Below are 23852 nucleotides of genomic sequence, written 5' to 3' on the forward strand. Positions count from 1 at the left end.
GGATGTTCTGGGGGACAGCCTGGATGAGGCACCATCCCTGGATGCCTGTTTGAGGCTGCTCATCTTGGGTGACAGTACAGATGAGGGCATTTGTGCCAGAGAATGGTCCAGGTGTTCTGGTTTTGGCCATTTATATTTAGCCTTTATGGTCTATTTCCATTGCCTCTTGATCCAGGAGAGAATATGGGACCTCAGCTGGTCACCACAAATGGTATCAAGATCCTAGATTCATAAAAGGATTTGAGTTGGAAGAGACTTTTAAGATCATCTAGTTCCAACTATGTGCAGGGACACCTCCCGCTAGCCTAGGTTGCTCAAATCTCATCCAGCCTGGCCTTGAACACCTCCAACAAGGGAAAATAAAGCAGTGGAGGTGGAAAAGCTCCTCATTGTCCTAAGGATGAACCCTCATGATATGAGAAGGAAAGGAGTTTAATTGCAGGGAGGGAGGGAGCCCCATCCAAACTGACCTGGAATGTTTCCAGGGAGGGGGCATCTCCCACCTTTCTGGGCAACCTGGGCCAGGGTGTCACCACCCTCATTGTAAAACATTTATTACTTATTTCTAGTTCAAATCTCCCCTCATTAATTTTGAAACCATCACCCCTTGTCCTAATGCTCTTCTAAAAATTCGTCCTGGTCTTTGTTAATGTGCTCCCTTCAGGCACTGGAAGGTGCTCTAAGGTCTCCCTGCAGCCTTCTCTTCTCCAGCCTGAACAACCCCAACTCTCTCAGCCTGGCTCCATAGAATATTTGGGTCAGAGGGATTAATAATTTTTTTTATTTTTTAATACAATCAACCCAGGTTGCTCCAAGCCCTCATCCAACCTGACCTGAGACACTTCCAGGGATGGGGCAGCCACAGCTTCTCTGGGAAACCTGGCACAGGGGCTCAGCACCCTCAAATTCAACAATTTCCTCCTCTTTCATCTTGAAACCCTTCCCCCTCATCCCATCCCTCCCTGCCCTTGTCCCCAGTCCCTCCCCAGCTTTCCTGGAGCCCCTTCAGGCACTGGAAGGTGCTCTAAGGTCTCCCTGCAGCCTTCTCTTCTCCAGCCTGAACAACCCCAACTCTCTCAGCCTGGCTCCAGAGCTGCTCCAGCCCTCCCAGCATCTCCAGGGCCTCCTCTGGACTCACTCCAACAGCTCCATCTCCTTCTGGGCTTGGGGACCCCAGAACTGGACCCAGCACTGCTTATCCCCACTAGCCACACTCCTTGTGATGCAGCCCAGGATATGGTTGATCTCCATGTCATCTTGTGCAAGAAATAAAGAAAACAGACTCAGGGCTTCACCTCATTCTGGAGGTGGGATCGAAGCAATACTTCCCAGATCCTGCTGAGCCATGGTGCCACGTGTTGTCCACTCTGTGGCCACGAGCTGAAGCCAAGCTGGGATTTTTCACGTGCAGAACTATGAGTTTTGCATTCTGGGTCCCATTCTTCATCAAATCATCCCTTGTTAACCCCCACCAACCCGAGCAGGTTATTCCTGTTCTGCCAAGGAACCAGGGAGAACACCTCCATCTTTCACAGCCACGCTCCAGGGTCTTTTTTCCATAGCAGAGACAAAAGAAATAACATCTTGGATTCCAGTCACCAATAAATTATTCTTGAAATGCCATAATTGCTCAGCTGCAGCTGCGAGAGCAACTAAGTACAGAACTTTAATAAAATATTGTTGCTGAAATCAATTTGCTGAGAGAGTCTGCCTCGTTTTCTGCGTGGGGTGCTGAGCAGCAAACAGTAAATAGTGATCACTACTGAGAGACCCAAATGGAAAGATAAACCTGGAACCTGATTTTTGCCATCAGTACTTTTTTTTTTTTTTTTTTTTTTTTTTTCCCTGAGCTGGGACCTGATTCTGCTCCACGTTTGCAGAGTTGCACTTCTTTCTTTCCATTCCTCAGCTGTGGAAAAGGCATCTCTTGCATGTATAGGTTTACAAAGTAGCTTAGGCACTTAAGCAGATGATCATCTAGAGAGATTTACAGGAGTGATTTTCACAGGGGGAGGAAAAGGGAAGGGAAGAGCCCAACTTTCATCAGGGTGGAAAATAAATCCAAATAAATCCAAAGCAATGGTGCAATTGGCAGCTCTGGTAACAAGTTGAGAAAATGACCACATCTGGCCTATTCTGGATCAAAAACTATTGAAGTCAATGAATTTCACTCTGGATTTACAATGGCATTAACTGAGATCAGAATCCGACCCTATAAATTTACTATTGCTTCTAATCCTGGTGCCTCTGGTTGTGCTGAGATATTTGCTAACTGCTGAGCCTCTTGCTTTATTGACACTGAAATAACACACCCTGCCCTACTATTGTTAAACTCAGCTGGTTTTAAAAACCTATCATCCTGTTTGTCATGACTGACCTTAGCAAACTGGCCTGCTGCTGTCCTTGGATCTATGGGCAAGAAAGTTGTCAAATACCACCCCCACCCCCTTTTTTTTTTTTTTTCTTTTTTTTTCTTTTTTCAGCCTTCTACCAACATCAACAAAAAAAAAAGAAAAAAGAAAGAAAAGAAAAGAAAAAAAAAAAAAGAAGAGAAAAAATCAATTTCAATCAACATGGAGTGTAATATTATCAAATGTCAGATGCTGAGGCCGTGTGCTTTGAAAATTATCCTTGACAGCTTCTTGTCGACTTAATTAAGTGCTCAGAAAAAAAAAAAAAGAAAAAAAAAAAAAGGAAAAAAAAGGGAAAAGAAGGGGGGGGAGAAAAAAAAAACCAAATATCTCTATTGTCGGCTCCTTCTCTTTGTGCTTCAGAGGTTCTATTGACAGGTCTGAAAAAAAAGATTGCCTTTGGGGGTTTTATTGATAGATCCTTGCCTGATATTGGAATGATTCCTGGGCAGATAAATCACATTTAGATTTGTTAGTAATTGAGGAGAATTGATTGAATAGTTAGGATGGTCCCAGAGGGAGGTACCTACTCCTCTTCCGTTCTGCAGAGGTTGTCATCAGATAAAGGACCTCTTTGGGCAGGATGGATAAAGGTCTAATTGTTTATATGATCAGGTATTGCTTCCTTTCATCCCTCCCTCCCCAACCTTTCCTAACTTTCCCGTGGCAAAATGTCAGAATGGCAAAGGGGAAGGCCAAAAGTCAAACCAAACGTGGGTGAATGCAATCAACCCTCTCCATGACCTGGAAAAATATTAATTGTTTCCAAGTCGTTAGTGGAATTTGGGTGTCACCAGTGGTGGGCATTTATTTATGAAACTTTGCAACATTTATTTGTCTGAATATTTATTTCAACAGCTGTGAACTGTGTTTAGGAGCAGATGAAACACGGTGAATGCAGTGGTTGCATTGAGGAGCTCTGCTTGGCTGATGGGGACTCTGTGAAGGGTGGGTTCCAGAATGTTGGGGTTTTTTTCCTGCTGGTGAGCTCCTCCAGAGCCCTGTGTCCCATCAGCCTGTGGCAAATGTCAAAATGGCAAAGTGGAAGGCCAAAAATCAAACCAAATGTGGGTGAAGGCAATCGACCCTCTCCGTGACCTGGAAAAACATAGTTTCCAAGTCATTAATGGAATTTGGGTGTCACCAATTTGGGTGTCACCCATGCCAACTTGGGCGTTTATTTGTGAAACTTTGCAACATTAATTATTTCCAAGTTTTAAAGTTAGTGGGATAATTTGGGTGTCACCAGGGGAGCATTGCCTGAAGCCCAGTGCAGCAAGGGAGGATGCTGGAGTGAGGCAGGAGGATGCTGGAGCAACACGAGGGGATTATGGAGTCATGTAGGGAGGTGGTTGAGGCAAACCCAGGAAGTTCTACCAGCCTGGGAAAGAGTGGCTGGAAAGCTGCTCAGCAGAAAAGGACCTGGGAATTGGGAATGATGAGTTTGGAGAAGAGGAGGCTGAGAGGAGACCTCATTGCTCTGCACAACTCCCTTCAAGGAGGTTGTAGGGAGGTGGGTGCTGGGCTCTTCTCTCAAGTAAATAACAATAAGACTAGAAAAAAATGGCTTGAAGTTTCACCAGGGCAGGTTTAGACCAGATTTGAGGAATAATTTATTTATTGAGAGAGTAATCAGGTGTTGGGACAGGCTGCCCAGAGAGGTGGTGGAATCATCATCCCTGGAGGGATTTAAAAATCGTGTGAATGAGGCACTGCAGGACATGCTCCAGTGGGTGATACAGACATTAATATATTTATTTTATTTCATTTGGGGCAGGGGTAATGTTGATGGTTGGATGTGGTGCTCTTAGGGGTCTTTTCCAACATTGACAATTCTGTGATTCAAAGTGGGGAGATGCTGGAGCAATGTGGGGATGTGCTGAAGCAATGCAAGGGGGTGTTGAAACAGTGTGGGGAAAATCCAGGTTAAAGTTGGGTGACACTGGAGCAACAGGGGGGGTGACAGAAGCTGCAGAACCCCATCTTGCCCCAGCCTGATCATCAGCCCAAGGCTTCCCCATGCTGCTCATCTCTTTCTGTGTGGAACCAAGGGAAAGGATGACTTTTTCCACAAAGGATTTTTACATTGACTAAAAAAATGCCCTGAGATAGTGACATTTTCATTATCCCTACCCATCCATTCTGAAATATTTTATTTCTTTAAGATGGGGAAGACACTTTAGTCAGCTTGGTTTTTCAAGGGGCAACAGTTTATTTCTCTTCACACCAACCAGAGCCCCTCCATGGACCTTTTCTCTGTCCTAACTTTCAATAACTGCTCAGGCAAGACTCTCCCATACCCTCTGCAGTGTGGGGTGCTCAGGATGCTCAGCAAGGTGTGCTGTGCCATGATTTTCCTTTGGGGCCCTGTTTGAGTAAAATGGGAACTATTTGAAAATCAGTTTTTGAAACCTCAGCTCATTTCTGTAGGGTTCTCCAGTGGGCTAAAATGGCTTAATCAGCATTTCTCACCCTCTTTTCTTCTTTCAGTGCTGAAGAAAGGGTAGAAAATTACAATTAAAAAAAAAAATTAAGGTAAAATAAACTAAAATATTTTCTTTTCCTGTCTTCCTGCTCCATAAAAAAAATATTGAGGGAAATGAAGAGACAATTTCTTAGCTCCAAATTAAACTTTTTTGGAACCACCAAATATTTAATCTAAGAAGTGATGACTGACTCTAAATCCACCACCTATAGGGTTTATCCTGTGAATGTTTCAGCCCCACTCACTGGCAGCAAATGCCCATTGTTCAACCCAGCCACCAGGGACTTCTGCAAGAACCAGGTTCCTCTCTGGGTCAAACCCATCACCTGCATCTACAGCTCTCCAACCTCATGGTTCCCGTGGGAACGAGCTATTGAAGTGCAAATGGATCTCAGATACCCATGAATAAATTCAGGTTGGAAATTAGAAGAAGCTTTCTAATTATCAGAGCTGTGAATATCTGAAATAGCCTCCTGTTAGGAGCAAAGATGGGAAAGAGCCTCCTAAGCAGATCGATGATGATGATGATGATGGTGGTGGTGGATTTGAGCACTTTGGTAGGAGTTGGTGCCAACACTCACACAATAAATTCTTCCTATTTATCAGTAGTGGAAATTATATGCTGTGTTCCACACCCCCAGATAGACTCTATAAAGTTACGTTTTCAGGGGAAAAACTTCTGTTACTGTAGGATTTGGAGCTTCTGAATTTTATCCTCTATTAATTTCCATGTCTTCTGATGCAGATGGAGGAAGAGGGGATCAAAGTTAGGAGAAAGCTTGTGTCTGTTTTCATTTTCCCTCTTTTTTGTTTGCATGTTTGCTCTCTTTTCCCCTTCCTATCAATGAAGATTCTGCTCCTACAAAAAATCATAGAATTGTTATGTTTGGAAAAGGCCATCAAGTTAACCCAGCACTGACAAGACATGAAGGAACTGTTTACAATTATGATGAAACATAATTTGAAAATTATGTTGAAATTCACAGCAATGTTCAGCCCTCCCAAATACCAGAGAAATTTCAACATTTCCACTCTTATGACAAGCACAGGTCTGCATAAGACAACTGCTTCTATAGCAAAAAAAAACCAAAAAAAAAAACCAAACCGGTTGCCATTGATAGGTGTGAGAGACATTGGTTGGCTCCTTTGACAACGATTTTAGCTCAAGTCTTCTTTCCACTGTATGAAGCCCTTAAAGAATTTTAATATCCCACAGATCCTGGACTACAGCAGAGTCTGAAAAGAAACACACAGCTGTACATACATGCACATTTAGCCATGTGTGTACATGTCTACACACCACACATGAACAACCTGAGTTCAAGGAATATAGTTTAGGCCCAAGATCTGAAATTACCTGGATTTCCACCCCCAAAAACTGATGCTAGCAACCACAGAATCATAGAATTGTTTTGGTTGGAAAAGACCTTTAAGATGACCAATCCCAAATGTTAATCCAGCACTACCAAGGCCACCACCAAACCATGTCCCCACATGCCACATCTTCATGGCTTTGAAATCTATCCAGGAATGGTGACTCCACCACTTCCTTGGGCAGTTCAAGTGCTTGAAGAGCCTTTCAGTAAAGGAATTTGTCATAATACACAGTCGTAGACATAGATGAGTGCAGCCCAAAGATCCAGATTTCTCAAGCAGCATGTTTCCTCCTACCAGAGCTAAGTGAATATTTCTTTTAATCAGATTTCATTCCTCCCTTCAAGCCCTACCCCTCAAAAAGCCATTGAATTGCCTTATTTTTTTTGTTTGGTTTTTTTTTCCCTTCTCTTTGCTCATTCCTATAGCAAGAGCAGAATTGATTTTTGACACCATCCATTTCATTTGTCACAGATCATCTTCCACTTCCCCCTGCACATCGCTGGAATATCACCCACAAATGATTATTCCCATCACTGCCGCTCTGCCTGGGGCAGGGAATTCTCCCACAGCCAAAGAAAAAAAAAAAAAAAAAAAAAAAAAGTGGTAATTGAAGTCAGAAACACCAGTACCTGTAGCCTGAAAGTGCTAATAAACTACCAGAGGTCCCAGGAAAGTTAAATATTGGGGATGTCAGAGCCACCGTGTGATTAGTGGAACTGAACTACACAGAGCACCCGCCTAAGGCACTGGCATGAGGAGGATCAGTCTCCTCCTGTCATCTGAACATGCCACCTGCCTGGAGTTTTTTCCACCCTGGCTTTGCTTGCTGGGAGTCAATCAGAGCAAGAGGAGCATGCTCAAAGCCACAGGGAGCTTGATTTTCTAGGGGTGGGCTTGGGGTGCTACAAATGATCTCGAGTTTCTTCACTGCACAGAAGGATCTCACCTCAGGCTTGGTGTCAGGATTTCAGTTTCAATTTTCAATTTATTTAATTTTCAGTTTAATGGATGTGTCTTGTTTCCATGCCTGGTGTTTAACTAACCCATGTAATTTTGGTGATACAGGTTTTGCATCACTCTGAAGGTGCTTGGTCTACTTCAGGGATGTGGAAATAAATGCGTGTACTGTGCATCCAGACAAAAAAATAAGGAAGTATGAAAACATGTTCTTGTGTCTTTACATTAATTTGTTCCTAAAGTAGCTAATTTGCTGGAGTTCTTGCCACACAAATAATCCCTTCTATACCTTCAGGCATGTATTTATGTGTGTAGAAATTAATGTATATAGTGGTTCATATGCCATGTTTGGGGGGGTTATAGACATGTGCTGTGCTGTCCTCCATTGGACTTTGTGATCCTAAAGATCATTTCCAACCACCATGATTCTGTGATGGGCATTATATTGCAGGGTTTTTCACCCCTGTGCAGTGCAGTAGCTTTGCTTGAGCCATGACTGAAAGCCATTTACACCTGAATAGGCAAATACTCTCATTCCTCCCCAATCCTTTCCTGTTAATTTAGCCCTGACTGGGTTCTAGCTTTGCATACACCCTGTGTACTTGTGCCTACACGTGCACGTGAGGCTGTAAGCACACACAGTGTCCCTGTGTGTATGACTGATGGAATAATTTTGATTGGAAAAGATCTTTAAGATCATCGACTCCAGCCCTTAACCCAGCACTGCCAAGGCCACCACTGCCCCATGGCCCTCAGCACCACATCTCCAGGGCTTGGAAATCCCTCCAGGAATGATGGGGACTCCAGCCCTGCCCTGGGCAGCCTGGGCCAGGCCCTGACAACCCTTGCCAGGGAGAAATTCTTCCCAAGCTCCAATCTAAACCTCCAGCTCAATTCCTCTTCTCCCATCCCTTCTTCCTTGGGAGCAGAGCCCGACCCCCCCTGGCTCCAACCTCCTCTCAGGGGGTTGCAGAGAGCCAGAAGCTCTCCCCTCAGCCTCCTTTGCTCCAGGATCAACACCCCCAGCTCCCTCAGCTGCTCCTGGGCAGACTTCTGCTCCAGACCCTTCCCCAGCTCCCTTGCCCTTCTCTGGACACACTCCAACCCCTCAATGTCCTTCTTGTCCTCAGGGGCCCAGAACTGACCCCAGGATTCCAGGGGCAGCCTCACAGGGGGACAATCCCTGCCCTGATCCTGCTGGTCACACCAGGAGGCTGGTGGCACCTGGGCACACACTGGCTCATATTAAACTGCTGCTTACCAGCACTGCCAGGTTTTTGTTCTCTGCCCCAAGCTTGGAGCATTGCCTGGGGTTGGTGTGACCCAAGACCCAGCACTTGGCCTTGTTGAACCTCATGATTGGCCTCAGTCCATCAATGAAGACAACTGTTAATATGTGATATGCACGTGCATGCACACATCTATACATCCTTGAGAGGAAGGAAGATTTGCTCCTGAGAGTTTTCTTCCATGCAAATAGGTTGCAGAATAAGTCACAGCTAATTATGGCAAGAATCACCAAGTCCAACCATTTACCCAGCTCTGCCAAAGCCACCACTAAACTATGGCCTGCAGCACCACATCTACAGACCTGGGAATAATCCCACAAAATCTGGGCTGTGATGCAACTTCATTGTGTATCATCTTCATTGTATCATCTTGTAGCTCAACATGTTCCACATCAATCCTGTTAACCAGGGATGGGATTTCCCTTCCTCAAAAATGACCAATTGCAATGACAAATTGCTCTTTGCTCAGCTTGAAAGCCCAGGCTCTGGATTTGGCCATGATTCCTGCAGAGCTGCACAACCACAAAGCTGATGTAGGAAAATCTGTGTGAGAAGAGCGAAGGAAGGGTACAATAATTGTGATTTTTATACGTGCCTCCCTTGCAATTAACTTCACTTTTTCCCCAGGGGAAGAGTAAGGTCCTTTTCCATTATTTCACCTTTTTTTATTTTCTTGCTTGCTGGATTCTTTTCTTTCCTTTCAGGGAGTCTCTCTAATCATTGCCTTGCATCATTATCATTATCTCTTATTATGATCTTTAGTTACGATGTCAAAGATGAGAAAAATGAGCTCAGTTTTTCTGGCATCCTAACACATATTGATTTTAACAGCAGCTGCCACGAGCCCTTCCACAATGATGGATTGCTGTTAGACTGATGCAAAAAATACCCACATGAATAAAAATATTTACCAAAGAAAACAACCAGTGATTGCATAACTGCATTTAGGACACATTATCATATTGACCAACAGCCTGGGCAGGCTCAAGGAGTGAGCAGATTGTAATACCCTGCAAGGATAAGAGATTCCATTAGAGATCCTGTTTCAGGTACTTCCATCAATAACTATCTCAAGGTTTCTTGGGGGCTTCCTTGAGACTGGAAAAGGAAATACCCCAGTCTAAGCAAAGGGCAACTCATCACTGCTTTAAACATGGAGGAGACAACTGTGTCCTTCTGGAGGAAAAAGTGGAAAAAATCCTTTGTGGGGAGCAGCATCATGAAGGGCAACATTTTGGCCATAAGAGATGGTCCACCCCCATCTAATGAAGAGGTTGGAATTCACAGCAGAACACCAGGGTTGCAAATATGGGAAAGCTTTGGGTTGTTTTTTTTTTGTTTGTTTGCTTTGGTTTGGTTTTTTATGAGCCCTTTCTCACTCTTCAACCCTACAAGTGTTGTGTGAATGTACCCATTTCTGCCCAAGGTCTCCATGGGCTCACACACATGCAACCCAAGTTTCCCACAGGAGCAAGGTCCTTGGTAGGAGCCCAAACCCTTGAATTGAATTGCCTTGTTTTTTTGTTTGGTTTTTTTTCTTCTTTTGGATGATCTGCTTCGAGAGTGCCTGCAATTAACCCCATTATTTGGCAGCAGTGGGGCTTTTCTGCAAGGGGGAAACATGGCTTGGTTGCATCTCACCACCATTACAACCCAAATCTGCAGGTTCAAAGGCTGGATTAGGAGGATTAGAAGAGCAGGAGAGTGGTTTCATATAATTTTTTGGCACCATTGGCAGCAAACCCCTGGATTCAACCTTTTCATCAAAAAAAAAAAAAAAAAAAACCAAACAAAAAAAACAGTAGGATAGAATATTTTATTGTAGAATCTATTGCCAGGCTGGCAACCAGCAAAAATACACATCTAAAGATGTCTTAATCTTAAATATAATTAGATATAATACCTCACGCAGCGTTGTATGATTAGTAAAATATATGATCATTAGTTATTAGATTAATGTGTCTACTTGTGTAACTGAAAGCCATTTGCAGGCAGAAATGAAATAGCTCAATTTGCTGTAATTGACTTATCTCCCATAGAGATTAGTGCACTTGCTGCTGGAGGAGAAGGTTTCTTCAAACCCTAAAAGCAGCTGGGTGGAGGAGCTGGTTCCTGGATTTTTGGAGGTTTTTTGGGGAAATCCCCACCCTGCTGGAGGCTGATACCTGAGGTGAGGTCTGGAGGATCAGCAGAGCTGTAACCAGGACCTAAGAGCTGCTGGGTTTAGGGGGAGGCAAAATGTGGTGATGGCATTTTCAGGGTCTCAGTCAGAGCTGCTGTTGGGTGACCCTAAGAGATGTGACCACTTTTTACTCTGCCTTTTCCCCAAACCAAGAACAAATTCATGGACATTTGGGCAAAGTGAGCAGCAATGGTTGGGTCCTTGGACACCCCAGCAAAGGATGAAGGGCTCCAAACCGAAAACCCCATCACATGGCAGCCCCAAGGGTGGGATCTGCAATGCAGGTTTCCTCTCCCTTTTCTCACCAGCACAGGGAGCTCCTCCCAGGGGTGCTGAGAGCATCCTGGGGGGTGAAGACGTGCAGAATAGGCAATAGGGAGCACATCTTGGCTGTCTAGGGAGGGATTGTGGCCTTAAATTATCCACTGACACCTCTGACATTGGGAGATGCCATGGGGCCCCCACAAATCTCAACTTTCCCTCTGCTGCTGCCTCTTTTTTTTTTTTTTTTTTTTTTTTTTTTTTAAATAGGTTTTCTTATGGTTGTCTTAATTTATTTTTTTTTAGCCACAGCAACTAAGCGAACCGTTCAAATTGAAACACTGAAATGAACCAAGCTGAACAATAAACTAAAACATGCCTAGAGCAAGTTGAGCAATAAACAGGTTTTTAATTTTTTTTTTTTTTTTTTAATTTTTTTTTCCCCCCCCCCCTTCAATTTCGGTGGTGTCTGCCTCTGATAGATGATGTGACAAAGGAAGAATCCTCAATAAATTCTGAATTCTGAATACTAAATCAGTGAGCAAGAGATGTGAGATGCCATCCCTGCTCACAGTGTCTTTTGCTGCAGTGAGACCGCGATGCTCCTGCCCCGTGGGGTTGGGGTGGAGGCAAAGCATCTGCTGAGCTTTATCCAACCTGCACCCATAAGCCAAATGTGAGAGAGGCTTTTCCACTGCATCCTGGACGGAGTCCCAAAGGGAAAAAAAAAATATTATGCATAGATTTTAAGGCCAGGAGGGGATATTTTGCTCCCGTCTGACCTCTGTTACAACACGGGGAATTTCACAGATTCCTGCAGCAGGGAACAAAGGGGAGAGAGCAGCTATGGGGTTGTAGCAAGATGTAAAGGGGCTGTGATTTCTGAGCAGGGGGACCTGTGAGGCACCAACTGAAGGAAAAGAAAGCCCTGAGCTGAACTTGGACCCAGAGCATCCGTGTGAGTTCAGTGCTGCATGCTCTTCATCACCTTGGGCTGAGTGCTGTAAAATCTTTGTCCTTGTGAAAAATTGTGTGGTCTGGGAGACAAGAGAAAGAGTGTTGGTTTGTTGGTTTTTTTTTAAAAAAGAATTGGAGTCACCATCCCTGGAGGGATTTAAAGACTGTGGTCCTTAAATGGTCCTGGGGGAGATGGTTTAGTGGTGAGCTTATAGTGTTTGTCAAGCTTGGACTGGATGATCTTGAAGGTGTCTTCCAACCAAAGACATTCTGTGGTTCTGTGATCCAATCCTACAAGGGATGTGATAGTGACAATAATAGGGATACAGGGATGCACTGAGCACCCTTGGGCAAGGCACCTCAACCCACTATAAAGAGAGCTGAAGTGTTTTTACCTTCTGCAGAACCTTTTCTATCTTCTGTCTGAGTCAGGACAGGGAAACTTTTCCCTTTGGGATGTGGAACAGCCACTTGGAAAGGAACTACATGTCTCTGCACAAGACATGCTCTACTATTTGGTGCAGGGTTTCAGCAAGGATTTGCTTCTCCCCACAGCCCAGCCTGCCCACCCTTCTTTATTTTCCATGTGGTCTCCAAGTAGTTTTCACTTTCCAACCAGAGAAACTCTGGTCTAGCTGGAGAACAGCAGGAGCTGAGCTGGGCTCTCTGAATTATTTTCCTTCCACTGAACTTGCAGCTCATCTGGAAGCTGACACAGGCAACTGTACATGAACACAGCCCAGATTTGTAATCCAATCCATCAAGCTGTGCATGATGCTGAACAACCCACAGCAGAGATGAGCTCATCCTTAATAATTCAGTCCTTTGGCTTCCAACCCACACTTCACGATGGTGCTGGGCTGATCAAGCCTGGGGCTCTCATTTAACTCAGGAAAAGTGAAGCCCTCTGAAGTTCAGAGCCAGGTTTTTGTTTAAACTCAGTCTGTAGAGCCAACTTAATCTTTGCAACCTGTCTACACAGGTAAACCAGAACGATTTTTATTTATGAATTATGGTGTTTCTCATGGCTCTTCATCAGATTTGGGCAAGTGGCTCTTCATCAGATCCGATTTTTGATTTCTATTTCTATTTTTCCATTCTATTTTTTTCTATTTTTGTATTTTCTATTTCTATGTTTTCTATTTCTATATTTTCTATTTCTATTTTCTAATTTCCTATTGAATTCCTTCTTTTTGCCACCCATGAGTTTAAAAACTGCCATTTCTGCTCTGGCTGTCGGCTTTTTAAGCTCTGCTTTATCTATCTGAAAACCAAGTTGTGTTTCTTTTATGTTTACCATTTTTCCAATAAAGATTGTGGCTCCGAAGCTCACAGCACCTTTATCTCCAGCTATACCAGCTCCACAGTTGTAAAATCTCCATTCTCTTTTCTTTCCAGTCTTCCAGCTCTGCTGAACCACCTGCTTGTCCAAAGGAAAATTAAAAGTGTCTGGAGGGAGGAAGAGGGTGAGGAACATCTAGGCTCAGCTCCTGGTGCTGCCACAGACTTCCTTACATGGCAATGTCAATTTTTTAGGCTCTCAGCTTAAAATGGGGCTGGAAACATTGTCCTTCATGTGTTGTTATCACCAGTCTTGATTCTCTGGGAAACCTGGGAAAGGGGCTCACCACCCTCACAGCAAATAACTTCTTCCTAATATTTCATCTCAATCTCGCCTTTTTCAGATGGAAACTTTTCACATTTGTCCCATCCCTCCCTGCCCTTGTCCCCAGTCCCTTCCCAGCTTTCCTGGAGCCCCTTCAGGCACTGGAAGGTGCTCTAAGGTCTCCCTGCAGCCTTCTCTTCTCCAGCCTGAACAACCCCAACTCTCTCAGCCTGGCTCCAGAGCTGCTCCAGCCCTCCCAGCATCTCCAGGGCCTCCTCTGGACTCACTCCAACAGCTCCATCTCCTTCTGGGCTTGGGGACCCCAGAACTGGACCCAGCACCCCAGGGGGGTCTCCCCAGAGTGGAGCAGAGGGGGACAATCCCCTCCCTGACCCTGCTGGGGATGCAGCCCAGGACAGGGATGGTTTCTGGGCTGCCAGAAACCACATTCCTGGCTCAAATTGAGCTTCTCCTCACCCAACACCTCCAAGTCCTTCCCCTCCACGCTGTTCTCAACTCATTCTCTACTCAGCCTCTGTGCTTGGGATTGCCATGACCCATGAGCAGGACCTTGCTGACCATCCTGTGGTTTGCACAGGCACCTCTCCAGCACATCAAGGTGTCCATGGATGCCCTCCCTTCCCTCCCTTTGTTGACCACACCACACACCTTGGTGTCAGCAGCAAACCTGCTGAGGACAGTCAACCAATCAACAAGTATTTCCCTTCCCTTTCCTTGTGTCTTTCAGGAACGTGCATGGCTCTATCAGATTCTCCTCCAAGGCTGCAAAATTGCAAAGGGATTTTTTTTTTTTTTTTACCTGTTCATTAATAACTGCTCCTATTTGGGCAGCATGCAGGATCCTTCTCACATTTTGACTCTTGCTCCTGTGCCATACCTGCCAGCCCAGTGTGGACAAGCAGCACAGCAAGACATCTCAGATGGCACTAAATACCTCTATATATGGAAAATTTATTCCAACCACTAATCTGTTCAGCATTTCCTTCCACAATGTCCTTTTCAGAGGTAATGCAATACTGGATCACCCATTCCCACTGACTCCTCTGGAGAAGTCTCATGGGCTTGAACCTTTTTTTATTTCATGGTTTAGGCTGGATTGTTGCATGGGTTACACTTGAGTCTGTACCACCAGGATAAACAAGAATATAAATCTTTTTCTTTTTTTTTTTTTTTTCCTCCATTACATTTATATGCTTATATTTATGGCTTTTGATTTGATGGGATTAGTCTCACACTTCACAAAATTTAAAGCATCTCTGGTAGGCATAGAAATTCAAACTATCAACAAAGGAATTTAGCTGCTTAGTAAAATATCCAGCCAGCCAGCTCTTCCCTAGGGCTGGTGGTCTTTCTAGGTGAGTTCCTCTACCCAGGATGAAGTGAGATGCTGAACTCATTTCTCCCCATAATTCACCAGGGTTCCAGAGATAAAGAGCAATGAGAACTGGAAAATCTGTGCCAAGATGGAAAACAATAGAAAATGTCACTGAGCAAGAAATGTGGCCCAGACAAGACCACTCCATGAGTGGTAAAAATGAAGAAAACCTCTGTTTTACAGCCAGACAGAAAAGAGTTTTGGTTTTTCTGTAATGACAAAAAAAAAAAAAAAAAAAAAAAAAAAAAAAAAAAAAGTGGGAGCAGGAGGTAAGCAGGGAAGGGCAAAGGCAGGAATTTATCTCACTTGAAGAAAATCTCTTACCAGAGGCACCTGAAGAAGAAATTCATTATCCTCCACCCTTCCCCAGGAGTTGGCACTTGCCAAGCTGATTCAGATGCCAGAGGTGAATCTCTTTGTTCCTTACTTAGGCAACGGCACCTTTAATGTTTCTGTAGGCACTCAAAGACATGAGCAGAAAGATGGGAACAGATCCATGTCAGTTGGGAAGGTGCTCCAGCCAAGAAACAGAGCAGGAATGTAGAACTGAAGCTGAGAAGAAATAATCACCTGGAAAACTTCCGAATTCCTTCATCAAGGGTTTCATCTCCCCCTCCCTAATTTACAGTTTTTTCCTCACTGTTGTATCCAGGGTTTTGGGTTTTTTTTTTCTACTGCTAATGGCATGGGAAGCTTTGGACTGGTGTTGCAGTGATCATTAATTATGACACCAATAACATAGTAATAACAACATTTTAAAAATACTGAAAGTACAGCACTTTCATCAGAGATGTGTTTTGCAACAGCTTCAAAATACTTTTCTCCCTTTCTAACATCCAAAACTCCCACCTCACTTCCATTCCAAAGAGGATGAAACATGAAAAAAAAAAAAGTGCTACCCTTGGAGCAAAACTCTGGCCACTTATGTGGAAACAGCAATGCACCTCCTCATTTCACCTAGAATAACAGGATCCATCCTAGAATAGGATCTATCTGCACTCAAAGACAGGGTGCAGCTGAAATGGGAATTAAACCAGAGGAAATACTGAAGCAGGTGAAATATGATGAAGATGAAGATCCTGGACACAATTCTCCTGAAAAATTTTGATTTTTGTGAAATCTGAAGGGTCTTTTGTTGGTTTTTTTTTTCTAATATAATAAATAACTTGCCTTAATATGTTAGTCATCCACATGGGTCTGCTTCAGTATCTTGTACTTGACTGAAAATATTTATTCCAAGAAGGAAGATGGGATTTTTTTTTTAAATTCTTTTTTAAATCCATCAAGAAGGCAGAAATCTACTTCTTTCCCTGTTGATTCTCATCCATGGTTAGTTATCTTCACTGAGAAAAATCTGGTTTCTTTCCAGTTTGGAATCTTACAACTTTAGTCAGTCCTTGGTTCTTATGTCTTTCCCCACTAGACCAAGGAGTCCTTTGGTACCCATGGGGATACCCAGGAAGGAAATTGGTTCCCTCATCAGTTCTCCTTGATACCTCCTCAGCTGTAATGGGAGGGGGGATTTAGAGTAGATAGAAGAAATGTTTCACACTGAGGGTGGGGAGACCCTGGCCCAGGTTTCCCAGAGAGGTGGGAGATGCCCCATCCCTGGAACCATTCCAGGTCAGGTTGGATGGGGCTCTGAGCAACCTGATCCAGTTGGAGATGTCCATGCTCACAGCCAGGGTGTTGGGCCAGATGGCCTCTAAAGACCTCCCAAAGTCCAAACCATTCTGTGATTCTATGATCTCAGCTCCAGCTTGGTAGAGAAATCTGCTGAATGATGTTGAATATGGAAAACCATGCAGCACGGGCTGTGGTTGGGGGCCAGAAAGCAGCAGCCAAAGGTTGCTCACTCTGTTCTTACCCTCCTCCTCAGGGCCCATGGGGGACAGATGCTGAAAACAGAGTAGATGGACCTTCCATTTGACACCATGTGGTTGCTTTTATATTTTCACATCACCCCATTGCACTCATCAGACTTCGTGCTGAGCTTTCCTTGAGTTGTCACTCCCATGCTATGGTTTTTAACTGGAAAAGAGGAGATTTAGAGCAGATATTAGGACAAAATGCTTCACTGTGAGGGTAGTAAAACACTGGAATAAGTTGCCTAGGGAGGCTGTTAATGCCCCATCCCTGGCAGTGTCTCAGGTCAGGTTGGATGGGGCTTGGAGCAACCTGGGCTGGTGGGAGGTGTCCCTGCCCATGGCAGGGGTGTTGGATATTGATGATCTTTAAGGTCTCTTCCAACCCAAACCATTCTATAATTCTATGGGAATGATGAATCCATTAACACATTACCACCAGCATGAGTCACCAGCACTGATTTAAGAAGCAGAGGGCTCATTGCTGGCACAGTTGGGTTCTTTAATTATTCTGAGTCCAGCTGGAAAACATCTATAAACACAGACCAGGCTCTGCTGGTGGGTTGGGAGTGCTGCACAAGGTGTTAATGCCTCTGATAATTGAGTCATGGCTGGTGTGCAAGGATCTGGGAGTGCAAAACTTTGATCCCATCCTCAGTTTAACTCTGGCAATGCTGCAAAAGGCAAAGGAGCAAGGCTGTAGCTTATGGTAAATCAGCTCCAAGTGGCATCAGATGATTTGAATTAGTACCCAAAGAGCACAGGAAACACATTGGTTTGGTTAATAGAAATGCCTTGCTATATTACTTCCCCCCCACCTTTTTTTTTTTTTTTTTTTGCTTATTATTCATAATATTTTTCTATAATATTGAAAATCAGTTTTTATTTTTAAAATGCAATCAAATTGTGTTTTTCTATTAAAACTTTAATATCCAAACAAATTAACCAATGCTGCAGATTACACATCAGTAATGTAGCTCTGACATAATTCATGCTCTTCTCAATTCTGTTATGAACTATCACAGTACTAAAGTGCAGCAGTTCATAACATACTCTTAAGGGGAAGTTAAATGCTTGTTTTAAAGGAAAAAAAAACCCAGTGCATTAGTCAAGATGCTCCAATAATAATAATATATGGTTGAGCCAAAACTTAAGATGAAAGTATTTTAAGATGAAAAACAAGCCCAGATCTTTTTCCTCCTCTATTGATCTGCTGAAACTGGTGGGCTCCTCTTTTTCCAGATGCAGAGGTTTGGGGCTACAAATGCCAAAACCATCAGGATAGCAGCAAGAAGCTGAAAGTCTCTACTGAGCAGCAGTCTCCACTACTTCAGAGATGACAGAAGCAGTTCAAGAGTGGAAAAACCTGTTAAATCAAGGCAGGAACACCTGAGTGTGATTTTGTTCAGGAGGTCTGGTGGAATGATGCTTTTCCAGATAGAGACAGTGCCCAAAAAGAAGTTGGTGGCATCCTAACATCTTTTAAAATAACTCAATATTCATCACGCCCTCATCTTCCTCATCCCTTTTGGAAGCAGCTGGTAGCCCACAGCTTGCCAAACCTGGTGAAATAGTCCACCCCAGGTCCTGGTCTTGGGAAGGTCAGCCCTGTTCTGGAAGATGTTAAAATGTTCACTTCAGTTGTCCTGGTGAGCTCAGGTCACTTCCCTCAGCCTCAACCTCAAATACCTGAAGTGGTTCCCATACAACCAGCAGGGGCTCAGATGCAGGCAGGAGCATCACTGCAAAAGAAAAGGCAAGAGAAAGGAGAATTTTGATAATAATTTAAAAAGAAATAAATAAAAAAAGCCAGGCCAAAAAACTGGGGAGGGCAGGCTGGAGGCAAATTGTTCAACCTGTTTCCAGTGGTGAAAACATGAACAAGGATGGTTCTTTACCAAAAGAGACTACATTGCCCACTTATACCCACAAGAAACAAAAGAAAGCAATAGAACAAGAGGAAGTGGGCTCAAGTTGTGCCAGCGGTGGTTTAGGTTGAATATGAGGGACAATTTCTTCCCCAAAAGCATTGTTCACCCAGGGCAGGGCTGGAGTCCCCATCATTCCTGGAGGCATTTCAAGGCCATGTGGATGTGGTGTTGAGGGCCATGGGGCAGTGGTGGCCTTGGCAGGGCTGGGTGAATGGTTGGGCTTGATCTTAAAGATCCTTTCCAACCAAAATGATTTTATGATTCTACAAAAGTGGGTTTCAGGCTGTCAGTGAGAGATGTCATCAACCCAATTGTCTTCCCCAGAGTCCAGCACTGAGCAGAAAGGTAGATCTAGGGATGTAGGGTCTGGAAAGTGGCCTCTTGCTCAAGCTTTACCTTTTTGCTCAAGATTTGCCCTTGGGTTCTGCTTGACCTGTACATCCACCAAGTCATGATCAGATTGTCCACCTCCTTTCTGCTCCATGGGGGTGGCCTGCATCTCCCAACCTGAACTGTTAGTTACCAGCTGATGATTGGGATGCTAATTAAAACATACTAAGAGACACACTATACACATGCACAGCACATGAAGGAAATTAGCCAAGTGAGCTTGTCTCTTTCATTGTGCTTTTATTATGATGCTCCTCGGATGATGGTTTTAAATGAATTTTGAATAGTTTTCTTAATTTGTTTTATTCTGCTTCATGGTAACAAAACTGCCAGAGCCCCACAGGAATGATTCAGAGAAGTGCAATATTGTTGGAACATGTCTCCTGGTTTTCTTACTGCTTACTTATAATTAAGCTTTATTGAGGTGTAAAATGAATAACAATTTAAAAAAAAAAAAAAAAGTTTATTGGTCCAGGTGCAAATTTTGAGATACTGAAAAAAAAAAAAACGAAAAACCAAACAACAAAACCCTCCTTTTTCCATGACCTCAGAGAAAAATCACTGGTTTCTACCAGCTTCTGCTAAGGCACAAAGCATCCTGCTCAGCCGTGTACCGCAGCGGGACATCTCTCCAGAGCCACTTACCATTGCTGGCTGCACACAGATGAGCAGAGGCAGTATTGCTGTTTTTTTCCTGCATGGAAGTGAGCAGCCACATTAGCTGCAGCTGCTCCCTGTAGCACAAAGAGCTGGGAACCAAACCTCACCTTTCCCTGCCCTTGGTGGGGAAGGAAACCTCGCTGTGAACAGCAAGGATGGAGCCGGCACCTCGCCCATCGGTGGATTTGTTCTGCTTTTGGGGCCCTTGGGGATGCATTGGGGGCATAACTGTAATCACACAACAGGGTTTAAGAAAGGGGGGAGAAGAGGGATATAAATGCAGAAAAAGGTAGCAGACCTACCCAAAGTGAGAAGGTTCTCAAAGACATGGATGTAGACACGTTTTGGATGTCATCAGGACCGGTGCCTCCACCATCGCCTTTAGTGCATCACTGGTTCAGGTTCTTCCTTCCTCCTCTTGGCCTCTGGGGGTCTTTAAAATGGGAAATACTCAGCTGCACCCTCCAGAGAGTTGTCTGGGTTTGGGGCTGTTGGGTGTTTTCTTTGTTTGCTTGAGGGTTGGTTGCTTTTTTTTTTTTTTTTAAAGAATAATTTCTGGGCTGGCAATTTCTGCACCCTCAAATGGATTTCCCAACCTGAAGCACAGTTCACAGCTAAATCCCACAGTGGGCCTTCTGCTCAATCTGGGATTTTAGCACTTAGGGCACCCATTTTAGCACCATGCCTCTCCCCCTGCACACTAATGGATTAGTGTGCATTACGTCCTTCATTACTGCTTAAATATTAATCAGAACATTATGTATTTAGTGGCTGGGGGAAAGAGACAATCCTGCATTTCACCATGCAAAAGGGTTAATTACAGACTGGATAAATCTCCCTGAGTTAAAAATAAATAAATAACTTGATAAAACAGATATAGAGATTACCAGGGGAATGTGTTATTTACCACTCAACAACCATTCAACTGCCTAATCCCAATACACGATTTTCCCAGAGGAAAGAAAAAAAAAAAAAGCACCTATTAATGTTAATATTTTATATCCATGGTCCACATTTATACAGCAGCAAAACAGATACAGCTGTTTTTACTGTCTGGAAACAAACAAGCAGGGCTGGTTGCTCATCTGAGGCAGCTTCTTAGCCTGGAGCTGGTGTCTTTGGAAATATTTGGAAGAGCTTAAGAGTAGGAGTTCAGTTCTGGAGTCCCCAACAGCAGAAGGACACAGAGCTCCTGGAAGGTGTCCAGAGGAGAGGCACTCAAATGCTCAGAGGGCTGAGCACCTCCCTGGGAAGCCAGGCTGAGGGATTGGGGTTGTTCAGCCTGGAGAAGAGGAGGCTCCCAGGTGAGCTCAGAGCAACCTTCCAATATCTGAAGGGGCTCCAAGAAAGCTGGGGGAGGGCTTTGGACACGGGGGGGTAGGGAGAGGAGAAGGGAAATGGGTTAAAACTTGGAGAGAAAGGGGAGATTGAGGTTGGAGCTGAGGAGGAAATTGTTGAATTTGAGGGTGCTGAGCCCCTGTGCCAGGTTTCCCAGAGAAGCTGTGGCTGCCCCATCCCTGGCAGTGTCTCAGGTCAGGTTGGATGGGGCTTGGAGCAACCTGGGCTGGTGGGAGGTGTCCCTGCCCATGGAAAGGGGGTGGGAATAGATGAGCTTTAGGGTCCCTTCCAACCCAAACCATTCCATGATCTGTGTGTGTTCAGTGGCCCAGGCTTCTCCTTCAGATGGGCCTGATGGAACCAATCACTTTTCCACAACCAAATGACATCCTGCAGGCTCAGATGTTGACTTTCACCTGGGAAATGAGATGAACAGGACTCATCTGGGGGGGAAATCCACTGCATTTATGAGCAGGTGGCAACTGGAATCAGTTGGGTGGCCTCGTTCTGAAGTCTCCTTCCTGTGGATTTCTCTCCTTGCCCCTTCAGTCTCAGCAGTGCTGTGGCTGCCCCATCCCTGGTAGTGTTGAAAGTTGGGATGGGGCTTGGAGCAACCTGGGCTGGTGGGAGGTGTCCCTGCCCATGGAAAGGGGGTGGGAATGGATGAGCTTTAAGATGCCTTCCAGCCCAAAGCATTCTATGGTTCTATGTTTTCCTGTGGTTCTATCATAGCTACAGTACCTAGCACTGCTGGACACACACACAGGTACACTTGCTAGAAGAAAAAAGTGAAAAAAGCAATGATTAACATGAAACAAAGCACCCTCTGTTTGCACTTCAGCAGGAAATAACACCCTGATGCTAATCCCTGCAGTGGTCCATGTAACTTGCCCGCCACCTCATCAAGAGGCTTAACTACAATTAAAAACCTTCTTCAAGTTTTGGCTCTTTCTCAGACAAAAGACACCAACAAACCCAGTTGTTGATGGAATTCAGCCAATGTTTGTCTCATAAAATAAGTTCTTAAGGTAACTTATACTGGCACTGTGAAATATTGTTCATTATAACGGAGCAGCTGAGATAATGTTGTTTTCTAATTTCCCTTTCTCAGTCAGAAATTAAATAAAAAGTCATGTCTAAATTACAATACTGGATTGAACGCAGACAAGGACCCCATGCGGGGAGCTTATGATATATCCTTCCCACGTTTTATAGCCATTAAAAAAGATTATAGGATTTTTTTTTCCCTTTTCTTTTAGGCCATTTACATTTGTTCTGAACTCTCACTGTGTTTTATTTGAAGCTCTTAAAAGTGCCAATGTACATAATAAGTCAATCAAGAAGTTAAATTAAGAAAAAAAAAACAAAAAACAGAAAAAAACAAACAAAAACAGGAAAAAAAAAACCCAAAAACCAAAAAACAGAAAAAAACCCCAACATACTGGTTTGTCAATGCCAAACATGGGCTGGGAAATCTGAACTCCACCACCTAATGACTTACTGACTCCAGAATAAATATCACTGAGCAGGGGTGCTTGGCATCCTCTGCCCAGGGCAGCACATTTATAATTCCATTAAGAGGTCTTCTAAGATATCTCAGCACAATCCAACTAATGTGGTGCACCTGCAGAAATGCTCCATGGGGCTGGACCTTCCTAACAAAAAAAAGGGTAAAAAAAAGCTGCCAAAAAAGCTGCCAAAAAACCTTCCCTTGATGCTGCCTTTCTCTGTAGTGCCTGGTTTGCCTCCTCCCGCGAGGTCACGGAGTAGCTCCCCAGATTTTTTAGTACCTCCCCCATGCCACTAATTCCTCTGCCACCTTTTTTCTGTTGTCACTCTGCTTCCTCCAGTGCCCCCAAACCTTCTGCAGAGGACCAACCCCACAGAATTTACTCTGCATGGTTTCTCAGCCATCTTTTGGCCACCCACCACCCTGCACCCATCGTCTCCATCCCCCATTGCCCTCCTCCTCATGCTGGCTCTCATCTTCTGGAAGTACAGGCTACTCCTGTCCTTCCCAGATGTGCTGGGTCTGTCAAGGCCATATTCTTCTTATATTGTGGTTTTCAGCCTGTAAAAGATTCTGGACTCTGCAGAAAGTGCTTCTTCCATTTTAAGTATCTAGATTCACACTTCTTCTACAGCTTTTTCAAAGCCAATCCTCTTCTCTCTCAGTTTCAAGAGGAGTTCCTGTATCCTTCTCCACCTTCTCCAGCAAAGTCTTGTGGCTTTTTTTTATTTAAAAGAATTGGTTGGAAACAGAAGTGCTGAGGTGCTAACAGGCTGATTCCTGTTCTTACCTCTGCTGTCAGAGTGGTTCCAAATAGTGTTTATCAATACAGTGATAGGCGCTTTATATACATAAATATAAATTTGTATATATAAAGATATAATGCACCAAAGCAGCTTGAGGTAGGCTTCCCAAGAGGCTTCATTAGCTGAAGGTGGGATTTATCTCACTTTCACACCTCAATGGCATCTTAGGCCAAACCAGGCAGCAAAGAGAAAGAGGCAACGCTGGAAGCAGGTTCTGCTCCACCAAACTGAATCCCTCATCTTAAAAATAAGCCACCTTCCCTCTGGAAGAACCTCTTTCTTTCCATTGTTTTGGAAGGCATCCCAGGCTGCCAGCTTAGTCAGAAATGTGGCACCTGGCCTTGATTTTCCAGCAGAACATTAAAACACTTTGCTGGTGGAAGTGTGATTTCTTGGCTTGACCACGCAAGGGTGGTGGCTGCACCAAGTTC

This window comes from Heliangelus exortis, chromosome Z (genome assembly GCF_036169615.1).
Source record: "Heliangelus exortis chromosome Z, bHelExo1.hap1, whole genome shotgun sequence".
Taxonomy (NCBI): domain Eukaryota; kingdom Metazoa; phylum Chordata; class Aves; order Apodiformes; family Trochilidae; genus Heliangelus; species Heliangelus exortis.